Source organism: Dermacentor andersoni, chromosome 9, assembly GCF_023375885.2.
Source record: "Dermacentor andersoni chromosome 9, qqDerAnde1_hic_scaffold, whole genome shotgun sequence".
Classification (NCBI taxonomy): domain Eukaryota; kingdom Metazoa; phylum Arthropoda; class Arachnida; order Ixodida; family Ixodidae; genus Dermacentor; species Dermacentor andersoni.
This window is the reverse complement of record NC_092822.1, coordinates 37,399,255-37,419,891: the sequence shown is the minus strand read 5'-3', so window position 1 is coordinate 37,419,891 and position 20,637 is coordinate 37,399,255. Positions and strand designations below refer to the sequence as shown.

Sequence of the window (20,637 nt, the reverse complement as noted above, 5' to 3'; positions counted from 1 at the left end):
GAAGCAATTACGCCTATCAAAAGAACAACCACCTCTAAGACAAATGCATACTTCTAAATTACAACTTGCAACATTTAAAAACAAACACTTACAGTGGCTTCGTTCAAGAAATTCAAATAAAAGACGTACGCCACCAACAAGCTTTCTCCATATCAGCTTATACATATTAAGGTTGCGCAAGGTCTTGTGATTAAATAAACAACATTTTAAGCGCAGCGCCTGCAAAGCTAGGCGGAATGCATATAATGACAGCTATGGAGCTGTACTAGATGTTTGGCTCCAATAAGAATTTGTGCAGATCGTGTACTCTCCCACTGAATTGGAATAACCAAATCCGATTCCTGCCCGCCATGAATACGCTAAATTATTTGTAGTTCTATTTGCTAGTACGACAAATCAATTTTGAAGCGAAGCTTGTGTTTGCCGTACGAAAAAACTGAGGCCGCGCGAAAATTGGGATTGCTTGTCGGGCTGTGGATTCGAACCACCGACGTCCGGGTCGCGAGACCACCCCGATGACCGGTTCAGCCACTGTCAGTTCCTTTCGTTTTTCTTTATTTCCAGACATTCGGCAAAAACATCAATACTCACTTTCCCACCGTTGCTGTTTGAACTTACGGTTGAGATTACAAAACTTTCATTTTGACAAGAGGATTCATCAATAACAACAGTTCATCTTCATACGCTAATTTCTGAAACACTTCACGCAGTTTGCTCACATTTTCAGCAAACTAAGAATTTACTGTTCTCAGATTTATATCGCATTTCCTTACAGCCATGCGGTTTCTCCAGATGCTGTGAAGGCCGAGAAAAAAGAACATGTCATGAGGTATGCTGTCTTGCCCTGTGGCTAAGTGACGAGTGCCATGTGGCGTTGACGATAATTCTTCGTAATAGTTCTTTACATAATATCCCAAAAGAAGACCGCACTCCAACAGTCTAAAAAAACGTGTTCCATAGATTCTGGTTTCTTCGAAATCTAACAGCGTCCTTGGAGACGCCGGTTGAACAGGTGGCAAGCGTCGCGAAAAAACTGTGGCAACGCCATCCACGTCGACACAGGACGACACAGCACGAAGAAAGTAGAGACAAGGAAGAATGAACGAAGAAGAGAGGACAGCGCCTGCAGCCGAACAAACGGACCAGCGGGCGTGCGACGCGTTTAACGTGGAGATGGACGCGAAGCCAGAGACACCATATGAGACGCCGGACGCTTTTTGCTGCGTTCTTGCCTAGTGTGCAAGTGAGTTGCACTATCATACCATCATGTTACCTTGTCAGTAGACACGTGCTTAAAAGCGAGAAAATGTGAGGGTATAAAAGTGGCGTCCGTCCCGGAATAAATTTGTTGTTGGAAGTTAGCGCCTCTGCATGTGTGTCTGTTTTTCTCTTCTGCGTCGTCGTGTTTATTGCGCTACAAGAAAAAAAACTTAGAAGCCGTTCCTCCCTTAAGTTTCTCATAATGAATTTCGGCCGAGCATTGAATCGATGCCACAGCGCGGACGGGGAACAGACTTAGAGATATATTCAAGCGCTGTCGGGCAGTGTAGCTCATCTAGGGGAAAAGCAGAGCAGAGCGCATTCACCCGTATTATATCAGTATAAGTTTCATCATATCAGTAAGTTTCATATCAGTATAACTAGAGGGAAATCTGGCGCTGCGATCGTTCAACCATCATGGGAATGATGGGAAGTACAGGCTTCGGATTGGCATTCTGTTGACTGGCGAACTAGTCTACAAGTATTTTTTGCCAGTTTTGGTTTCGCTCCAAGCGCAATTGCTATAGCCTGCAGTGGGACAGTGCAACGCAAAGCTCTCTGCTTTTGTTATGTTGCTCGAAGTGGCGATAGCGCGCTGGGCCAGCGGCTGAGATGATGTTTTTGTCGCGGTCTGGTGTGGACGCCCTGACCAGAAAGCGACGGCATCGTAAACGTTGAAAGAACATGTTTTGATTGTTTGGACCTTGGTTTGTTAAAAGTGTTATTAGGTTGGCGCTGTAGCGTTACATGCTTTATGAAATTTCAGAATAGGAAAAAAGAAGGCACTACTGATACAAGACATAGACAGTTGTGCTTCTAGTGGCTTGAAAATGAAATTTTATTCAGGGCTTCAGTATGCATTGCTCGTTTATGTACTCATTGAAATGTGTCTTTTAGGACTTTGAGAACACAAACTTACTTGTGGTAGAAAAGGTTGCTGCTTCCTGGTTGTAGTGTAGTGTTGCAAGATGTGTAAGTGCAAAGTCACTCCATAGCGCTTCGGAAGCCGTACGTCATTATAAGACATGATGAAGCATACTCGTAGGAGGCCACTAGCGTCCTAGATAGCACTGTAGCAGATGTGCTTAAAAGTACTTGAAGACGTTCAACAATCGTGACAGCCGACGCAGCCTTTCGAAAGAGCGAGAGAGTTCGCAAGTGCCTGTCGTCTGCGAGAAAAGTCTCGCGTTTGCAGCGAGCAGGCGTCGTAGCAGACTACACTTGTAGCATTCCTCTCAAGGGTGCAGCACTTTCTCGCAATACAACATTTTTATTTCCATGAATACTTGATGAGTATCTTTATATATGTACATGCGCGGTTGTTATTGCTGTTGCAAAAATTAATAAATGATTATTTTGTGGCGTTAAATCAGGAACTGAATCGCACAAAAATGCATACCCTGGTGTGTCCTGGTGATAAACCATAGTAAACCGTGCTTCCATCTCAAAGTCATACAAATTTTATGTAATGTGTTGTATATTATATCTCATATTACAAAATAAAATTAGATTTTGAGCGATAATACTTGAGTATAGTTTCGTTTACTGCACCGCAAGCAAACGCCACTAGTCTAAAGAGCGAAGTCAATCCGAAGCCTATACTTCCCATCATTCCCATGTAGGTTGAGGCAACGCTCATGAGAGCCCCCGTATACACTAGCGCCACATTTCCCTCTAGGGTATTTATTATAAACTCCATGAAGGGCGCATTCCGAGAAACGGAAGCCCCTAGATGTCTTTGTCGCAACTCACTCATGCGCCTTCCTTCTTTCCTCGCCTCCTCTCTCTCCCTGCCATCTTTGTTTTCCCCTTTCCCATTCCCACGGTGTAGGGCAGCCAACCGGACGTTATTCTGGTTAACCTGCCTGCGTTCTGCTTTTCTCTTTCCTCCTCCCTCACGCATGCGCACGACGCTGGGGCAGATACGAAAAAGTGGGTGCCCGTAACATTTACCTCCACTGCCGCAGGACGTCGTCCGCGAGCGTACAGTGCTCAGATATAGACGCATGCTGTAATGGAGAGAGAGAGAGAATGAAGAGGAAAGGCAGGGAGGTTAACCAGATATGAGTCTCCGGTTTGCTACCCTACACTGGGGATGGGGGATAGGGGTTAGAAAGATGACAGAGAGGAAAACGAAAAAAAAATTAAAAGAAAGGGAACGCGCCCACATGGAGACACACACACAAAAGGTGTTCCAGTTAAAGTCGTTCACACAGGCCGGTAGATCGCAAGAAGCGCAAAAGCGCTTGCACGGCCTTCTTCTGTGAAGGTAGGTCCTTTCGATGTTGTAAAATTCTCCGGAGGCCTCTATGCGCCCCGTTCTCGCCAAAGCCCGAAGTGCTGCGTTTGAGGCGCCCAAAAGGTCCACTCTTATGAACGTGCGAGACGCCGATCACGTAAGCTTCGCATGTTCGTTACTCGTAACGCTGGCGTTAACGCGACGTGCTCCTCGAGCGATAAACTACATCTGTCTCATCTGCATCTGCGATAGGTATTCGCTTTCCAAAGCGCTTGAGCGATTATCTGCCACCGCGCCCGTTTACTCTGCGTCTCGACTTTTCCTGGGGGCAATAATCTGAATGAGGTCATAATGCTTCGAGAGAACCGGCTCAGTCGTGGCGAGCTGCCGAGTCTTTCTGGCTTTGCTATGCGCAATTAAGCCAATTAACCAACTTCTTAGGGCTCCACGTGTGCCCTGTGGCGCGGCCCACGAAAAGGTGGCTCGTAACCTCTCTCTCCCTCCCTCCTTCTCCCGCGGTTCCTTCAATCTTGCTTATATAATCTCGCGCTATACAGAAAAGCTGCCTTATTGAATGCGGAGCACCTTGTTTGAAGAAGGCCTGCTCGTCGAAAGGAACGGCCCCCCTTCCTCCCCAATGAACGACCTAACGGCCTAAGCTTCTCTCTTACGACGTGCTTTGTGCAAACGATTTGGTATTAATGCAACCTATTCGGAAGCAACTGCCCTCGCGCTGTGGCAACTCGCAGGCGTGGTGAGCAGCTCCTTTGTACTTTGTTTGACTGTGTCTTCAAGCTTCTACGCGTTATGGCGAGTGGTGTCTCGAGAGAGAGAGCGAGAGAGAGAAGGGGAGAGAGGGAGCGAGTTTGATGAATAGCTGAAGCTGTCAGCCCTGATATCTGGAAGGCTAGCGACTTCAGACGGTGTGGTTGAAGTGACGCGAAGATGAGAAGGAAACGGCTAGGAACAAAGTAAACTAATCACGAAATGAACAAACTAACAAGACGCATGCATGCGTTTCGTCAAATTGTGGCGCGTGTAATTTCGTGGAAAACGTGAAATTACGCCCCACGCTTTGTTCGAGTGCAGGATCCCTAAAAAAAAGGCAAGAAAGTGCGTATTGCGGTACAACACTGTTCCGTTGTTCGAGCCATGCCGCTTGCTTCTCAACGAATCGCAGCCCTTTCGTACCGTCACACTATCGTGCTGTGGCGACGTCGTGGCTTAGCGAAAGCAGGGCCATATGGGCAGCAGCGAGTGGCCGTCCAAGCAACTCTCAGAAAGTGCAGCCGGTCTCAACGCAATTTCACTCGGAACAACTCCAGATGCCAAAGTAGGGGTGAAATGTCTGAGACGCTCACATACACCTTTTCTTTTCTTCTTTTTTTTTGGGGGGGGGGGGGGGGAGGGGACGTGGAGGAAGGGTCAGTGTCAGAGAAATGAGGTCATACTGCTTCGAGAGAACCGGCGCAGTCCTGGTGAGTGGCCGAGTCGTTCTGGCTTCTAGTAAATCCCTCGTCAAGTAGAGGACATGCTCCACACCAGCGGCGGTTGGCGCATTGTTATATGACGCTCCACTGCTGAGCGCAAGGTCGTGGGCTCCACTCCCGGCCGCGGCGTCCACATATTTATGAGGCCGAAATGCGAATAACATTGGCTGTTGGCTTTAGGTTCCAATTAAAGGGACTTTAGAGGCAAATATTAAGTCGACGCAGTCTGTTTACATACCATTCCAGAAACGTCGCAACGTTTGTTTCGTGCCAAGAAAAGACTTAGTTTACGAGTAAATTGCATCTGAAGGGTCCGAATACCTTTATCGCTTTTGAAATCGCCCGCCACCCAACCGGGTAGTGGCGACATTGCATACAGCATCCGTATTACTTTGCTGCCGCCGGTGAGTAAAACGGCGCCCGAGAGACGGCGGTACGGTTGTTTGCACAAACCGCAAACGCGCAGCCTGAGAAACCGAGCGAAGAAAGAGCGGCGGATTCGCCGAGGCAGCTGCTTTTTGGTCAAGCGGTGCGGAACGTTCGGGCATCCCAGGACATCACGTGGAAGGGGAGTTATCTGCTACTTGCAGTTTGCTCGAGTTTCGCGAGCCAGCAAAACCAGCGCAGCATTACGCCATAACCGAACTACTGAAACGCGAAAGCGAGGGCGACGCAGAGTCGAGAGAAAACGAAACCTTTCGACCGCCTGTGTCGTTGTCAAGGGTCATGCCAATGAGTTATTTTTTCTAAATATGAAACAGAACTGGACAAGAAGCATTTTCGTTTGTACTTATAATGCAATACGATAATGTTTTTTATAAGGAGTGGTCGAGTACTAGTGCCAGAATTTATATGAAGAGTGCCCTCGTCATCGGGCAAGTACTCGAATGTCCCAGGGGAGTCTCTAATCGTATACTGCACTTGCATCTATTTCTCGATTACTGAGGCCTTGTGCGCGATCACATTGACGCCTTAGAGATTCTCTAGCCCTAATACATCACTTTCGCTTCCCTTCGTGTTTCTTTTTAGCGCCTCTTTAAAGAACCCCGGGTGGTAGAAATGAATCCGCAGCTTCGCAAAGCAACATGTCTAATGGCATTGGTTGATCTCTAATGGCAGTTGATCTCTAATGACAATGGTTGGTTTAGGGCGATAGCCCCCCGGACACCTAATCTGGTTAACCTCCCTGCCTTTCACCTCTCGTCTTCCTTCCTTGCTTCCTTGGACGCTATATTACCGCAAATTAGGTAATTGAATGGAGGGAGAAAAATATAGGGGTGAGCGAATATGCAAAGTTTCGAATACGAAACAAATAAATAGCCTTCGATATGTCGTTTGCATTCGATTCAAGAATTTAGTATTCGGAATTGTCGTATATTCTTTTCGCCTAGAGTGTGTGACAGATACCAATGCTTATCGGAGTCTGTAGAGGGTGAAAGCCAGAAGCAAGTGAGGGTTGTTTCTGATAACGCTGGTGGCTGCATGGGAAGCGCGCTTGCTGAGCATGCAGAACAACGGCTGCGCAAATGCAAGGAGTGGCTAACTTTCGATCAGTAGTTTCCCGTCGTTCAACGAGTTCGCGCCGCATTTGCTCATCCTGCGACACTATTTCTTTTTCTTTCAAGTTTGGACAAAGCCTTTTATTATTCGGACAATCGCGCAACGTTTACATACGATTCCAAGTCACGTGTCCTGCGCTGCAGTGTATTACATTCTGCTTCTGCACTTTCGAGGTCACGTGACTTACTACCCCCTGTGCGTTCGGTTGCTCCCACTGTGAGGGTGAGCCAGGCACGACCACCCTTCAGTTGCGTGTACTCAATTACGATTAAGCTCCCCAATTGACCCGCACCTCCAGTTCTAAACGGCAGCACGCGTATCAGATCGTGTAGCTGAGCGCACTTTTTTTTTGTCCCACTGACTTTACGGAAACCGCCTAGACGACAGGCCGTTCTCGGAAGCAAACATCCTGGGACCTTGGCCAACGAAATTCAGTCCGTGGAAGAGCGTCAAAAGTTGAACAATGACCTTACGCGTCTCGACAGCTCACCGTTGTCGGCGGACGTTATTTTAGGCCCTTGGCCAGACGCTCAACCGAGTTTCTAGGCCATCCAGGCGTTACTGAACTTTTCAAAAAGTACGGCCCTGGTCTGTAGGCTTTGAGCATGCCAAATCACTTGCGATATGTTTTACAACCTCCCTTTATCGTCATCGTCACCCATCATGTGCCTCTTTCTTTCCTCTTTCTTTCTCTCTTCCCCTTCCCTCAACGCCAAGTAGCTGGCTAGAGGAATATCCCTCATGGCAGCTCTCTCCATTTCGTATCATTAAACTTCTCTCTCTCTCTCTATTATGCCCCAAAACCAGCAAAGCACCAATGCGATCCTCGAAGGCAATTCGCCTATACGAGCATATCTGACTGCTCGGGAGTGAGCATTTATTTACGGATACGCGCGCATTGACTTTCCTTTTCCCTTCTTATCTTTCTTTCCACCTTTGGCTACCCTACGTGCATTAGAGTAGCCATGCATAAGGCTACCAAAAGTTCTCATCCGCGTCTCGAATTAAACGGCATGGTCTATGCGCACGCTATGCGTCAGTAAGCATCCTGCTGTGGATGTATGCACAATGACTCTCCCTCGTTCTTATTTTTTCTACATCTTTGGCTACCCTACGCGTAGGTCATCCAACCTAGCGCGACCTTGGTTAAGCTCCTTGCCTTTTACAGCGTAGCTGTATATGACTTGGGCATGTGCGTCGTCCTGCGAACAACCCGCGAACTAGATATCATACTGACGGCAAATAAAGACGAGGACAGCGGAAGAGAACACAAAATGACGCGGGGGGCAATATGAATATGACATGCAGTAAACATCAGCTAGGCCAAATTGAAGTTCCGCGAACTAGCTCGTGGGCGCGTTCGCCGTCGTCGTCTCTTTCCACAGCTGTCTCCCGCTGCCGCTCATCATTCCAGCGTAGAATTTCACTTTTCTGTCGTCTTAATGAGGAGGCCGCGTTTACGGGGGTATGAGAAAAACACCACCACCACCACCACCACCACCACCACAACCACCATCACCACCACCACCACCACCACCACCACCACTGTCATCATTATCATCATCATCATCATCATCATCATCATCATCATCATCGTTGTCGTCGTCGTCGTCACAACCATCACCATAACTATCAACTGCCATCCTCAGCAATCGCTCGAGCATCGTCGTCTTCTACCACAGCGGCCTCATTTGCTCCCCTCGGAGCAACCACTCGGACGCGCTCGTGCCCCTGCTCGCGCGTTCACCATCGTATTCTTCCACAGCTGGCTCCGTAGCGTTGTGTGCCAATGTGAGAACATAGCAGGCGATGCTGTGGGAGCTTGTGCACTCAGTATCCGTGCGAAATGATCCAGGGAAGGTTTCATTTTAGAGCGCAGCTTTTAGACGCCCGTTCCTGCGCTGAGCGTCGGCGTGCCTCAGCGTTCCTTGTAACCGAGGGAACGAGCTCAGCGAAAGACGAAAGAACGAATGCGAAGCGCAGCGGGAAATGAAAGGCGGTGATAGTGAAGAGAGCGCGAAGAGGAAAACGGAGGACGAGGCCGCAGTGAAAGCATGAGACGGAAAGCGGAGGAGGAGAGTATGGCGAATGGATGAGAGATGAAAAGCGTCGTTCCGCGCAAGAGAGGCTCTGCAGCGACGGGCGCTGCGACGTGCAAGACGGGCTCTGCGCCAGAGTAGCGCGCCATCGTCTGTTCACCGATGGCATGCGTCGAGCGCATCGACCGAAGGCATATATGGAAACAAAGCGCTGTATGAGCGGAGGTCTGTCTGCGGCGGCTGCTGCGAATCGCGCGCATGCGTCGCCCAGGCGCTGGCTCTCGTGATCTCCAGATTAGCGAGGCAGTCGCGCCATACTTCGCTCCGTTGGCAACGTGTCGCACGAGCCTGATTGTCCCCGCAAGCCAGTATATCGTGAAACAAGAACACTTAAATTTCGCCTTAGGGAGTATCCTAATCGTCGGCGAATTTTTCAGGCTCTCAATATGCGCGTTCTCGAAAAATACTACGTTCAATATCGCGTTTGTGCTCCTTAAAGTCTTTGCGTGGAAGATATTGAGATAAGGGGTTTTCGTTGGAACCGAAGTGGTTGACGAAGACCGCTCAGATTTTCTCGTTAACGCGACAATGACGAAGCATTTATCGGAAGCATACAAAGATTGCCGTAGTGACTGCAGTGGTCATGAGCGATATCATGTAGGCTTGTGCGTGTATTATTCGGCTCCAGTGGCACTCTTTGCCCATGGCTGCTATCCACACGCCGCATGCACAGCGGCCCGATGTACAAACCGTACGTAGGCTTCTATGTAGAAGGAATGCCTCTGGAACGCAATGATCTGTATTACGAAGGAAGAACTCTGTCCAGGTTCTTGTATGAGCTGCGCGCTGTGCGACTTTTACACCAAAGTCACCTGTATAATGAAGGTTTTCGTGGGCACTAAGCACGTCGCTTACAAAGGGGTCAGACTGCATTACACTTCTTGGACACGACTGGCACGTGCGTACACGCCCCACATAGCACGAGCTAGAGCCCTTGTGTGCGCGCTAGCTTCCATTCGGCCACTGGAATGAATGACTGTCTTCCTTGCTTCTGTCGTCAACACAGGCTCGCGTCAAACACAATTGTTTGTTTTACACAAGACCGTTGGTCGATATGGTAGAAACTCAAATGAAGCTGGATAACCAGCTACTTGCAAGGATATTCCCACAGTGCGTAGGACCTACAGAATTTTCTTTCGTGAGCTCGCGCGCATGCAAAAACAGCGCCGCCACCTTGCCTCCACGGCCACTCAGACCTCAAACGACCGCTAAAGAAAGGGCTTTGTTTTTTAGTTTCCTCGCAATAGAATTGTGTTTTCTCTTACATTGGAATTACAATCCGAAGCTATCACGTCTGTAGCTTGCGTGTAAGACGTATTTGACGAATTTTCTGATGCAGTTTAGTTTGAAAAAAATTCAATTAGTTCAATGAAGCACTTGCGCTTGGCGGAGGGCCTAGAAGCTTGATGATAGCGCTGCACTGCCGCGCACGTATGTGCGCTCGTGACGTAAGTCGCTCGTGGTGGGGGTGCTGGTCCAACGTCGGAAGCAGCTTCGCTGTACATCCACTTTCACAGGGCGGAATAGAGGCGGATTTTTTGATGATCAGAAGTGAGAATACATTCGCCATTCCATTCGATATGCGAAATTGGTTCTTATAGAGTATTTGCAATCAATTAAAATCCGGAACTTCGTTATTCAGACATCCCTAAAGGACATCCAAAAGGACATCCCCCCCCTTTTTTTTCATCCTCTGCTGTGTGCCTCTGCTGTTGTCTTTGCCAGTATGGGGGCGAAGGAGTCCCTCGAGCCATCCGTGAATGGCTTTTCCCTTTGCCTTCCATCCCATCTATATGCGACAAAATAACAAAGAATCAATCAATCAGTCAGTCAGTCAGTCAGTCAGTCAGTCAGTCAGTCAGTCAGTCAGTCAGTCAGTCAGTCAGTCAGTCAGTCAGTCAGTCAGTCAGTCAGTCAGTCAGTCAGTCAGTCAGTCAGTCAATCAATCAATCAATCAATCAATCAATCAATCAATCAATCAATCAATCAATCAATCAATCAATCAATCAATCAATCAATCAATCAATCAATCAATCAATCGATCGATCAATCAATCAATCAATCTCCGGTATCAGTTGAAGCTTCGCGTTTTTCTGTTTTCGTTGAAAGTATGCCTTCTTTGTAAGTAAGAGAAACCGCTCGTTACGTATTCAGGAAGTTCGGTACCAACCGAGAATCCGGCGAGGTTCCCCGATGACGGCTCAGCAAAGTGAAAGACATCGAGTGAAAGACAAACGCGACCGACAGCTTCGTTTGCGGGTGCTCAAGTGTTTGGCAGCGTGCTCAAAGTTGAGGAGCTTTCAGGGAAGTCTTCGTTATTTGTCCAGCCAGTCAAACTCTGGGGGCTGAGAAGTTTCATGCGCTGTGTAGTGTTTTACTTTTTTATGCTTCTGCTTCGCGACTAGGTTCACCGCGCACCTTCTTTCGCACAAGAAACTGACTTAGCTTCCAGTTTGTAGCGCCTTTTCTTTTTTACTTTGTTAGGGACGAGAACATTTAAAAAAAAATTGTTTGTTAGCCAGTGCGATCTGCGGGACTTTCTTTCTTTGTTACTGCTGCCACACTCTGTTCTTTGCTGTTATTTTGCTTTAAGTAGAAAGCCTCGGCTAGTTGGATATTCAGATTTAGGGGAGAAGCGTTAATGATCCACGGACACAAAAGAAAAACAATACAGCACATGTCACTTTCTTTGTGCCTTCACCTTTGAAAGTGTTCTTAACGCCTGACAAGTTATTGCTTTCGTCTCAATGACCACACATCGTGTTCATGCTTTCACCTTCCTTTCTTCCTAAACCTGCAACTTCTGTTGAACCGTCTTAGACAAAAGCAGCCAACGATCCTATTTCCTTATCTTATGTAATGGAACATCGACGTCGGAATGGGTTGTTTGAACAAATTTAAATATTGTTATCATACACTCTCTCAAAAGTCGTTGTAAGAATTCAAACGTGTTTCCATTGACTTTTTGTTGCCGAGTTAGCCTCATTCTTGTGAAGCAATTTTGCATTACGCATTATTTTTGCGGGTAGTCAGCAAAATTTATACAACCGTGCATGAGACTACGGGCTATTTATAGGCAAGCTATGAACAGCAGACTAAAGAATGCATGTGCACTTCTATAGGTTTTCTCATTGAAGTCATGTGCGAGTTCTCGACACATCGGGCGCATGAGGGCCACTCCTCAACAATGAATGCCACGATCAGTTTTGTTAAGTCGGATCTCATTCGTCTCTCCCAAAACTCGGCCACAACTTCTTCGACTTCACAATAGCAGAAGGGCGCTCAGCATATCGCATCCTCCCAAATTTACACCGCAGCCCCAGCCGGCTGAGTACTTAAATCAAATTAACTCCACCGGGAACGAAATCGAAACTATAGGAAAGTCCTCGACTATTTGCTCGGGCTAGGAAAGCAAATGCAAGCAGCACTGAGAAAGCGCTCGCCTCGTCGTTCGCCTCGTCGCGATTAACTAATTGCTGGAATGCACTCACTCTCCGTTGCGCTCGCTCACTCACCCACTGCGCTCACTCCTCTCCCAGCGAATCTCCATCTCGGAGAGAAAGCCCGCGTGCGCGTGCATACCGACCGCTTCTACTTACACCACGTTGTTTTGGCGAAAACGAGAAGGAGGGTAAGGGGGGTGGGGTTTGGTGCATTCAGAATGCATTTGCGAGTCGAGCCTCTCGTTCAAAAGGCCCGGATGATTGTTAGCGCACGCAGCACCGGCCCGGTTAGCACGGAGAAGGAGCGGTGAGGAGAGAGCGATGCAAGGAGCGGCTGCATGCGGTGCCGGGGCGCCGCGGCGTTTGCAGGCCTAATTAAAATTTACGAACGCGCCTGCCCCTCTCTCACTTTCCTTCTTTCCATCTTTCTCAACCCAGTCGCCCCTTCTCTCACCGCGAGGGATACGCTTGAGATTCAATTGCATTTCAAAAAGAAGTTGCGTTGAGTGCAACGAAGGTAATGAGAAAGTGAACAGAATTCTTATCCCAATTTTCGCAAGGGCTCGAGCCCAGCCTCACCGAACGTTTGAGAGAGTGTATGTGAATTCTAGGTTGGATTAATTTTAATGGTTCGTAGAATTTCAAAAAGAGTGTCCGTAAGAGAATGACGTAATGCTGCTTTAATTGAGTTGCTCGCACAGGCGGAGATTATTTGCTCGAGAATCGAATCGAGCGTTCGAGTTATTGACAAAAATCTTGCTTTTGAAATCGATTACCTTTCGTCGCTTACCTTTCTTCGTTCCTTTCTCTTGGCTCGCTCTCTCGTTGCGCAGAAGGCCCTCGACATTTGTTTACATTTTAGGGTAAGAAATGTAAAGAGAAATGTCACACTTGACGACTGCTGTAAGGGGAACTTGATGTCAGAAACCCTTATATTAAGCAGTTTATATAGATGCTATATGAAGAAATGGTAAATAGTAAAAATGCTACAAATCCTCTATAGACAACTCGCGAAGCAAATAAAAAATTCAGAGTGCCTCGATTTTTTTGTTGTTGTTGGAAACGACCACGTGGTTAAAGATCCCTTGGTGATCAATATTAATCCGGAGTCCCCCACTACGACGTGCCTCATAATCAAATCGTGGTTTCAATTCAATTCAATTCCAGAATTCAATTCATTTCAACCACCATCTGAAGTCCATCAGGCAATTAAAGCAAGGAATACATAGGGTAACTTGACTGCCTTATTTAATGAAAATATAGAATAAAATATGAAAGTCAGCCCATCTTTAGCAATTAATTAGCTAATTTCACTGACAAGGATAGCTTCACTTGTCAAAATATGCTCCATGGTCAAATGTTCCCTTGTTCACTTCCTCTCGATAAACACAAGAGATTGCGCCTAAAAGAAGGCTTGACCCATCACAGAACCAAAAGGACGAATCTGTAATGTAGGAAAGCAGTCCACTTCTAGTAGACTGTACACCCATACGTTGCAAGTTCTTTTTCTGTAGGCTTCACGTGTAGACTGTAGAACTTTCTGCGAAATGGACAGAGATGGTGAAAAGCACGGTAATCTCGATACTACGCCACTCGAAGCTAATTATTAAGGACTTGAAATAGACAGTACAACTAGGCTGTACCTTTCTATAGACTCTATCTTGTTCTATTGACGATTTACTTATTATATTTTATAGAATGCTCAAAATTTTTTTTAGCATAAAATGGGAACTTGCAAATGGAGACAGTTTATGAAAAAATGCGATGATATCGGTAAGACGCCCCTAGAGCTGACAAATACCTGAAGTAAACTGCACAAAACCTTCTTTATGCGCTGCGTACATGCTGCATTCGACAAAATGTATACAAACTCTTGTCTACAAGAAATGGGAACGACGAAATGAGCACGGACGGTGAAAGATGTTGGGATCTCCGTAAGACGCCATTCTCTGCTAATAAGAACTTGCAGTAGACTGCAAAGCTAGACTTTATATATCTTTATTTCTATAAGCATATGTACCGACTCTATCCTACAGACTGCGCAAATTCTTTCTTTTTTTTTTTCTAGAAATGGGAACACCGAAGCGGACATGGATGGAGGAAACCACGGTAATCTGGGTACGACGGCGTTTCCAGCTAATAAGACGAAAGGAAGCCGGTTCAACGTCGAAGCGCGAGATTGACAGCCAGGGTTTTCGCAGAAGGACAAGACGACGTTTGAACGACGGAGGCTTTCCCAGAAATGAGAAACGGGAGCCCGGCCTGCCTGCCTTCAAGAGAAGCCGTGACAACCTGCACAACTCGTACGAGGGCGCGAAGAAGATTGAAAAAAAAAAACCGACAATGAAGAGTAAATATGCGAAATAAGCTAAACAAGAAGAACAGAAACGTTCATAAATTTAAGGGCTTGTCAAAGTTGGAACGAACTTTCGACCAGAGAAGAAGGAGCCGGCCGCGAAGCGACGGCTGAGACAAGTCCGGAATTCAATTTTCGGTCGCGGCTTCCGTGGAACAATGTCTCGGCCGATTGATCTTTTCTTGTTTTTTTTTTCTTTCTGCCAAGTTTTTCCGACTTGATTGGCTGGGTTCCTGAACCCTGGGATTGTAGTAAACGAAGGCACAGATTTATTTGTTTCAGCGTTTGGCTCGGGTTTTATTTGATTGATGTGCAGACGTAACTTCTGTTAAAAGTGTTGTGCTCGGCGACCTTGCTTTTTGGTTTGCAGATGGACATGTGTCAGGTAAACAAAGAGACGAACGTTCATATAAATGATCTAACGAACAAACAACAGGTAAACGAAGATACCGACCAGATGGACAAACAACAGGCAAACAAAGAAACCAACCAGATGAACAAACAACAGGTAAATGAAGAAACCGACCAGACGAACAAACAACAGGCAAACGAAGAAAACAACGAGATGAACAAACAACAGGTAAATGAAGATCCATACATACATACATACATACATACATACATACATGCATACATACATACATACATACATACATACATACATACATACATACATACATACATACATACATACATACATACATACATACATACATACATACATACATACATACGTACATACATACATACATACATATACTAGTAACAGTCAAACGCACAGACAAATACTAAGAGTAAGAGGCAAGCGTATACAGAAATAGTTGGAATTGCTCTCGAATAACGGCTTTTAAGATTTTCAACCATCCTCTCCTCAGGAGAAAAGCGAGGCTTGTTCAAAGAAATCGATCGTCTGCCAAAGGTCACGTTCGGAGGAAGCTATTACAAGAAGTCGCTAGTGCTCATTGAGTAAAATTCTATAGTTTGCATGGTATACGAATATGTTCAAGAAAACTGCAAAATTGCAGATTTATTTATTTATTTATTTATTTATTTATTTATTTTCAATACTGTTGCTCGCCTTCGAGAGCGTGGCAGTTGTGCAGTACAATAATTCAGCAGTATAGTACAAGGAAATCAAACTTAATGTTTGGTTGTATGTTCCTTATATAACTATATGTTCCTTATAATATTCAAGGGTTTCTCACTTAAGAAAATAAAGGAAAAAGCTGAAATAATTTCCTTTGGTGAACCTTACGTAGATATGAGTGAAATCTATCTATGAAGCAAAATCGCACGAATTTACCAATTTCAGTTTTCCAGGAAATAAAAAAAAAAGACATCAGCAGATTACGTTACCATGACAACTTAGTTCGCGAGATCTTAGTGGACTATAACCACTTCACGGCTACTGTTTACAGTATATCTTATTGGGCCCGGTAAAAACGAAGATTTGTATTGCTAGATTATATTCCCTATCATTCACCACTCTTGATGGGTGTATGCCGGTGATAACGAATGCGGAAGCGCCACAAGAACTGGCCGAAGGAGCACGGCAAGAAAAAATAATTACATTGGAATCGTCACGCTATGCCGACGACTATTTCTCTTTTGACGTTCACTTTAATGGTTGTGTTCGACTGGTCGAATCCGTCCTCCGAATCAGAGTCCGGTAGATCTGGCGTTTCCTCGAACTCAAGAGGTCGAGGAACGAGAACGCAAGCCCAACATGCACCTCGCTCTCGGAGCAGGAAATAGCAGAGGCGAAACCACGTGACTACAGCAAACGTCCCATTTCGCCTTGTGGAAGCTGCCGGCCATAAGCTTTCTCACTATATTACCCAGAGGGAAATCTGGCGCTGCTGCGCTCTGGTATGCATGAGAATGATGGTAAATTGTGACTATGGATCGGCATCGTTCTTCGGAGAGCCAGGATGCCTTGAAGGCGCGCCTGGCTAGCAACATTCCGTCTGTCACAGTGATTCGTTTTCTACTCAAACAGCACGTAAAAATTGGTTTTAAGTTTATTATTACACAAAAGAACGTGTTTTGTTTGATTAGGAGGACTTGTAATTGCGTGTAAAATTATATGAAACGTAAAAATAATCAGCGGGCCGCTTAAAGTTGGAGAACAGACGACCACATTTGCGCTCGCTTTGAAACAGTTTGTCGTCTGTTCTTGCATTTCTTCGCTTTATTATGCACTGCATGTGAGTAAACTTCACTGAAAGATGCAATACGTGTGAGCGAAAACTCTTTTTTATCAAGATTTTATCGTAAGAAGGCATTATCCGTGTAGCGCCACATCCACGTCTTAGACGAAGCCTCCTACAACACCAGCCAACACAAGCCTCGCACACCCATATACCTTCATTCCCACGACGGCACAGCGCCCCTTAGAAAACTCCCATAGATGGTGGCGTCAGATTTCCCTCTAGGTAATAAAGTGAGAAACACTTTTGCCGTAAAAAAACAGAAAAGACGGCTATAGGACGAGCGTTTGCTGAGGCACCACCACACAGTGGCGTCGGTTACGTAGGCCGGGCTGTCACCAGCAACGGTGCGGTGTGTTCTGATGACGCGGCGGAAATGCTCTGTATCTCGACGAATGCTCGACGACCGCTCGGTCGACGGGGCTCGGAGCGCCCGAGAGCGCTCGTTGCGAGAAGAGAGCGACCAGTCGAACACGAAGCTGCTCGCAAGAGCAGTCCTGAGCACTCCTAAACGAGTACTCGAAGACGCCATAAAAGACACACCTTACGTAACCTACGCACGCGGCACGGTTTATGCTGCGTCAGCAGAAGTCAGTCAACCTGCGATCCGGCGTGCGCGGCATGACGGTGCACTAGGCAGGCTTGGACACGCGCCGGCATCGGCGTCGCCATGGAAACGTGGGAACCTCGGGATGCGTCATTGTCGGGCACTGAAGTGCTCAGAATTGCTAACACGCGGTTCAGAGTTGTGGAAGAACATACCGCGTCTTTACCCCGACGAAAACCGGCCTAACGAACGTTGCCATCAGGTTCCAATGCGTGACCACACGCTGCCTATAGGTAAGTGCGTTTTACGTATTTGCAGCGTCGTTAGCGGAACCTGTGCCTTGTGGCTCTGACGGTTGTTGACTTGCTTGTAAGGGCGGCAGGCAATGCGCCTAATGCTTAAGTACAGCGAATGGTTTGAATGCACATTCAATTTCATCGCAACGGTTGTATCAGGAAAATTTCGATGCAGTGTTCCAGGCTTTTGGGTACGTACTACAGCTGACCACAGTAGCTTACGGCTCACGAATTTCAAGGTGAATATGAATTTTCGCTTCATTGAGGCATGGCTTGTTATATGTGATGTGCTACTACGTAGATCGCAAACGATATTCGGCACGCATTACATTACACGCTGAAACAGATTTCAAGGCTCCTTTGGCCAGACTTCCCGAGAACTTCCTCGCAAATCTATTGTCCCGTAAGCTTTCGAGGCCGAATGTACACTTGTGTCTGAGGGCAGAAGGCACACTGCCGAATGCTAGCACACCGTGAACCGTATGCACGTCCGATTTAATCACTCTAGTTATCAATACTAATAACAGTGATAGTTTTTGTCACACCATCAATAAGTTCATATCGCAATATCGTAATACTATCGATAGCGCTACAGATAGTAATTCTGCCGATAGACTCTTTTACGGCGTCGATACGCAACTTCCTGCAGGTTTGCATCACTAGGTGACTACACAGTACTGTATACCTGGCGGACAATGTGTTGATATGAACACTGTGTCGTAGAAAGTTTGCCATTAGCGCATCGGCAAACGCCCAGTCGTGGACAAGTGATATCATGCACTGATTTGAGGCAAGGCTGCTTATCTCGTAGGGCAGAGAGCCAACCGCCCAGGACTTGCATCGTCATCGGAGGGGGCTCCGTTCACATTCATCACGCATGCGCAATGTAACGTCGCTCCGGTTCATTTCCTCTTCGAGGTCGAGATTCCCCAGAGCAGACTCGATCACTTCTTGCCAGCGAGCGACCGCCGATAACTTCAGCACAAAAGACGCCCAGTATCCGCCATCGAATACCGTGCAATGCCGTGGAAGGTATGCGTATACTACTGTCTTTCCAGCATCATGCTTTCACATGGGCATGGCTGCTCAATAGCGCTTCCCGAGTCATATACCGTCTTGGGTGTCGTGACAGGTTCATGATTATCTCTATTGTGATCGACAACGCATTGCGAACGAGACACCCCGCGTGGTGTGGGTGTTACAACTTTACTAAATGACTGACTGGAGTCTATATATAGCTTTCCAAGTACTGCGAGGTTTTTTTCGGAAGAGACGGCCTGTACGTAAGCCTAACGCAACTCTACCGCTGCAATCTCCGCTGGCCTTTCATCATCACAGAACCTTGCTATTACCCGAATCGCGTGCTCATGGTCTTTTGGAGCCGGCGGTGCTCGTTAGAAGAGATTGATTATTCCCTGGATAGGCTATAGCCGGTAGCGAACGCAGAGCAATGTTCTTTCCTCTCTGCCTCCCCCCCCCCCCCCCCCATCGCCTACCCTCCTGCCTCTACGTTTAAACCTCTTCGTATGATCGCCCTCCTCTTTCCACCTTCTTATTTGTCGTTCTTATTTTATCTGTGTAGATTTTTTCGCCTTCTCTTTGCAGTCTGCTGATCTGAGCGCCCGATATTTTCTTTTGCTGCTGTACGGTAACGATAGTTTATTTTCTCGCTTCGAACGACGTCTGCTTCCGTCTTCAGTGTGCTTCTGCTTATTGTCCAGGGCCTTCTGCAGCGCGTATCAATATTACTCATTCAAGAATGTGTTTTTGGTGAAGATTATCAGCTCTAAAACATCAATAAAGAAAGTGATAAGAACAAAGTGGGACAATGATGACCACAACCAAAATATTTTCTTTAAAGTATTACTCATGAGCTCCCGCAGATAGCAAGCGACAGAAAGAAAACGTCGTAATTTTTTAGCATATAATACTCTCTTTGTTTTCTTATCGTTGCTGCATTTGTATCAGGTCACGTTGCTTCACCGTCTAAATCTTGTATTATTAGTGAACCCAACATAGCTTTTTTTCTGAAATGCCTCTAACTACGATGCTCTATAACAAAGGTTTGACCAATGTTGCATTCTAAAAGTTTGTTTCTCAGTCAACGAGTCCTTTCTCTAAGATTGAACAGCGCACCGTCTGCTGTACATTCCTTTTAGAACACATCTAAACTCCTGTACCGCTTTCCTGACAACCTCATGCCTGTCAGCAGTGCGGCTTTTATCTTCACACTGTTGAGCCATTTGCTCTCACTTACCTCTTGGATCGACTCCCTCTCAGCTGCGGCTTTGGCTATCACCACAGTCTCCGCGCGCACAAGGTTCTCCCACAGAATCCAGCTACATCCCGCCTTCAACCCAGTGTCATCTGCAGTCCTCTTCTGCCAATGCTGTTTCTTCCTTGAGCACCGTTCTATGTCGACAGGATTTCACGCGCACAGCCATTTGCGATTAGCGTTGACGCATTTGTACCCTTCTGGCTCGAATTTTTTTTTTCTAGGGCGACAGCCGCAACCATGGAACACGTTCACACGAGACGCATAACCCCAATGTCGCGTTCCGGAGTGGTATTTTCAAACGATATCACTGGGGTACACAACAACTCTAGCGAAATTTCCCGCTACTAGCATCGAACGCTGTGCGTCAATTTCGAGCTTTTCAGTGTGCCAGGGGGCAGGCCAAATGGGCAGGCTGTCTCCCGCTGATGCCGACTCGGCCGGCGCTATAGTCACGCGAAATCTCGCGACAGCTACTCTATACCCAAACGCGAACGGCCGAGAACACTGCTCGTGATGCCATGACTTGTGGTCGTCGTATACTGTCGGTCAAACCATAGGGCGCCGCATAGAAGCCAAGTCTTTTTATCTTCCTTTTTTTATCGCAAGCGGTGAACATGCTCCGTCACCCTCCGTGATAGGGCGTCGTTCGGCCGTTCCAGCTTGTGCGATTCCAGCTTAAGCACGTCGGCTTTGCTGCGTTGTTCGTCTTACGGGCTGTTTCGGAATGTCGCCTTTTGTGCTACGGAAAGAAAAAGACGTTCGAGGCGCTGTGCTGGGCGGATAATGCACTGAGCGCCGCCTTCGTGTGCGGGTCGGAGATCGGAAACGTTGGTTAAGGAGGCTCCAAGGGCGGATGCTT

At 46.9% G+C, this 20,637-nt stretch overlaps 1 protein-coding gene across 1 annotated transcript in view; it reads right to left on the bottom strand.

The window, feature by feature from the left end:
• LOC129383890 (uncharacterized) overlaps positions 1-20,370 on the bottom strand; it is a 114,033-nt gene extending 93,663 nt beyond the window's left edge. Inside the window, exon 1 of the mRNA XM_055068888.1 lies at positions 19,758-20,370. The gene's annotated coding sequence lies outside the window, so the exon portion shown is untranslated. The remainder of the gene's footprint in view (positions 1-19,757) is intronic.
• Positions 20,371-20,637: the final 267 nt, after the last annotated feature.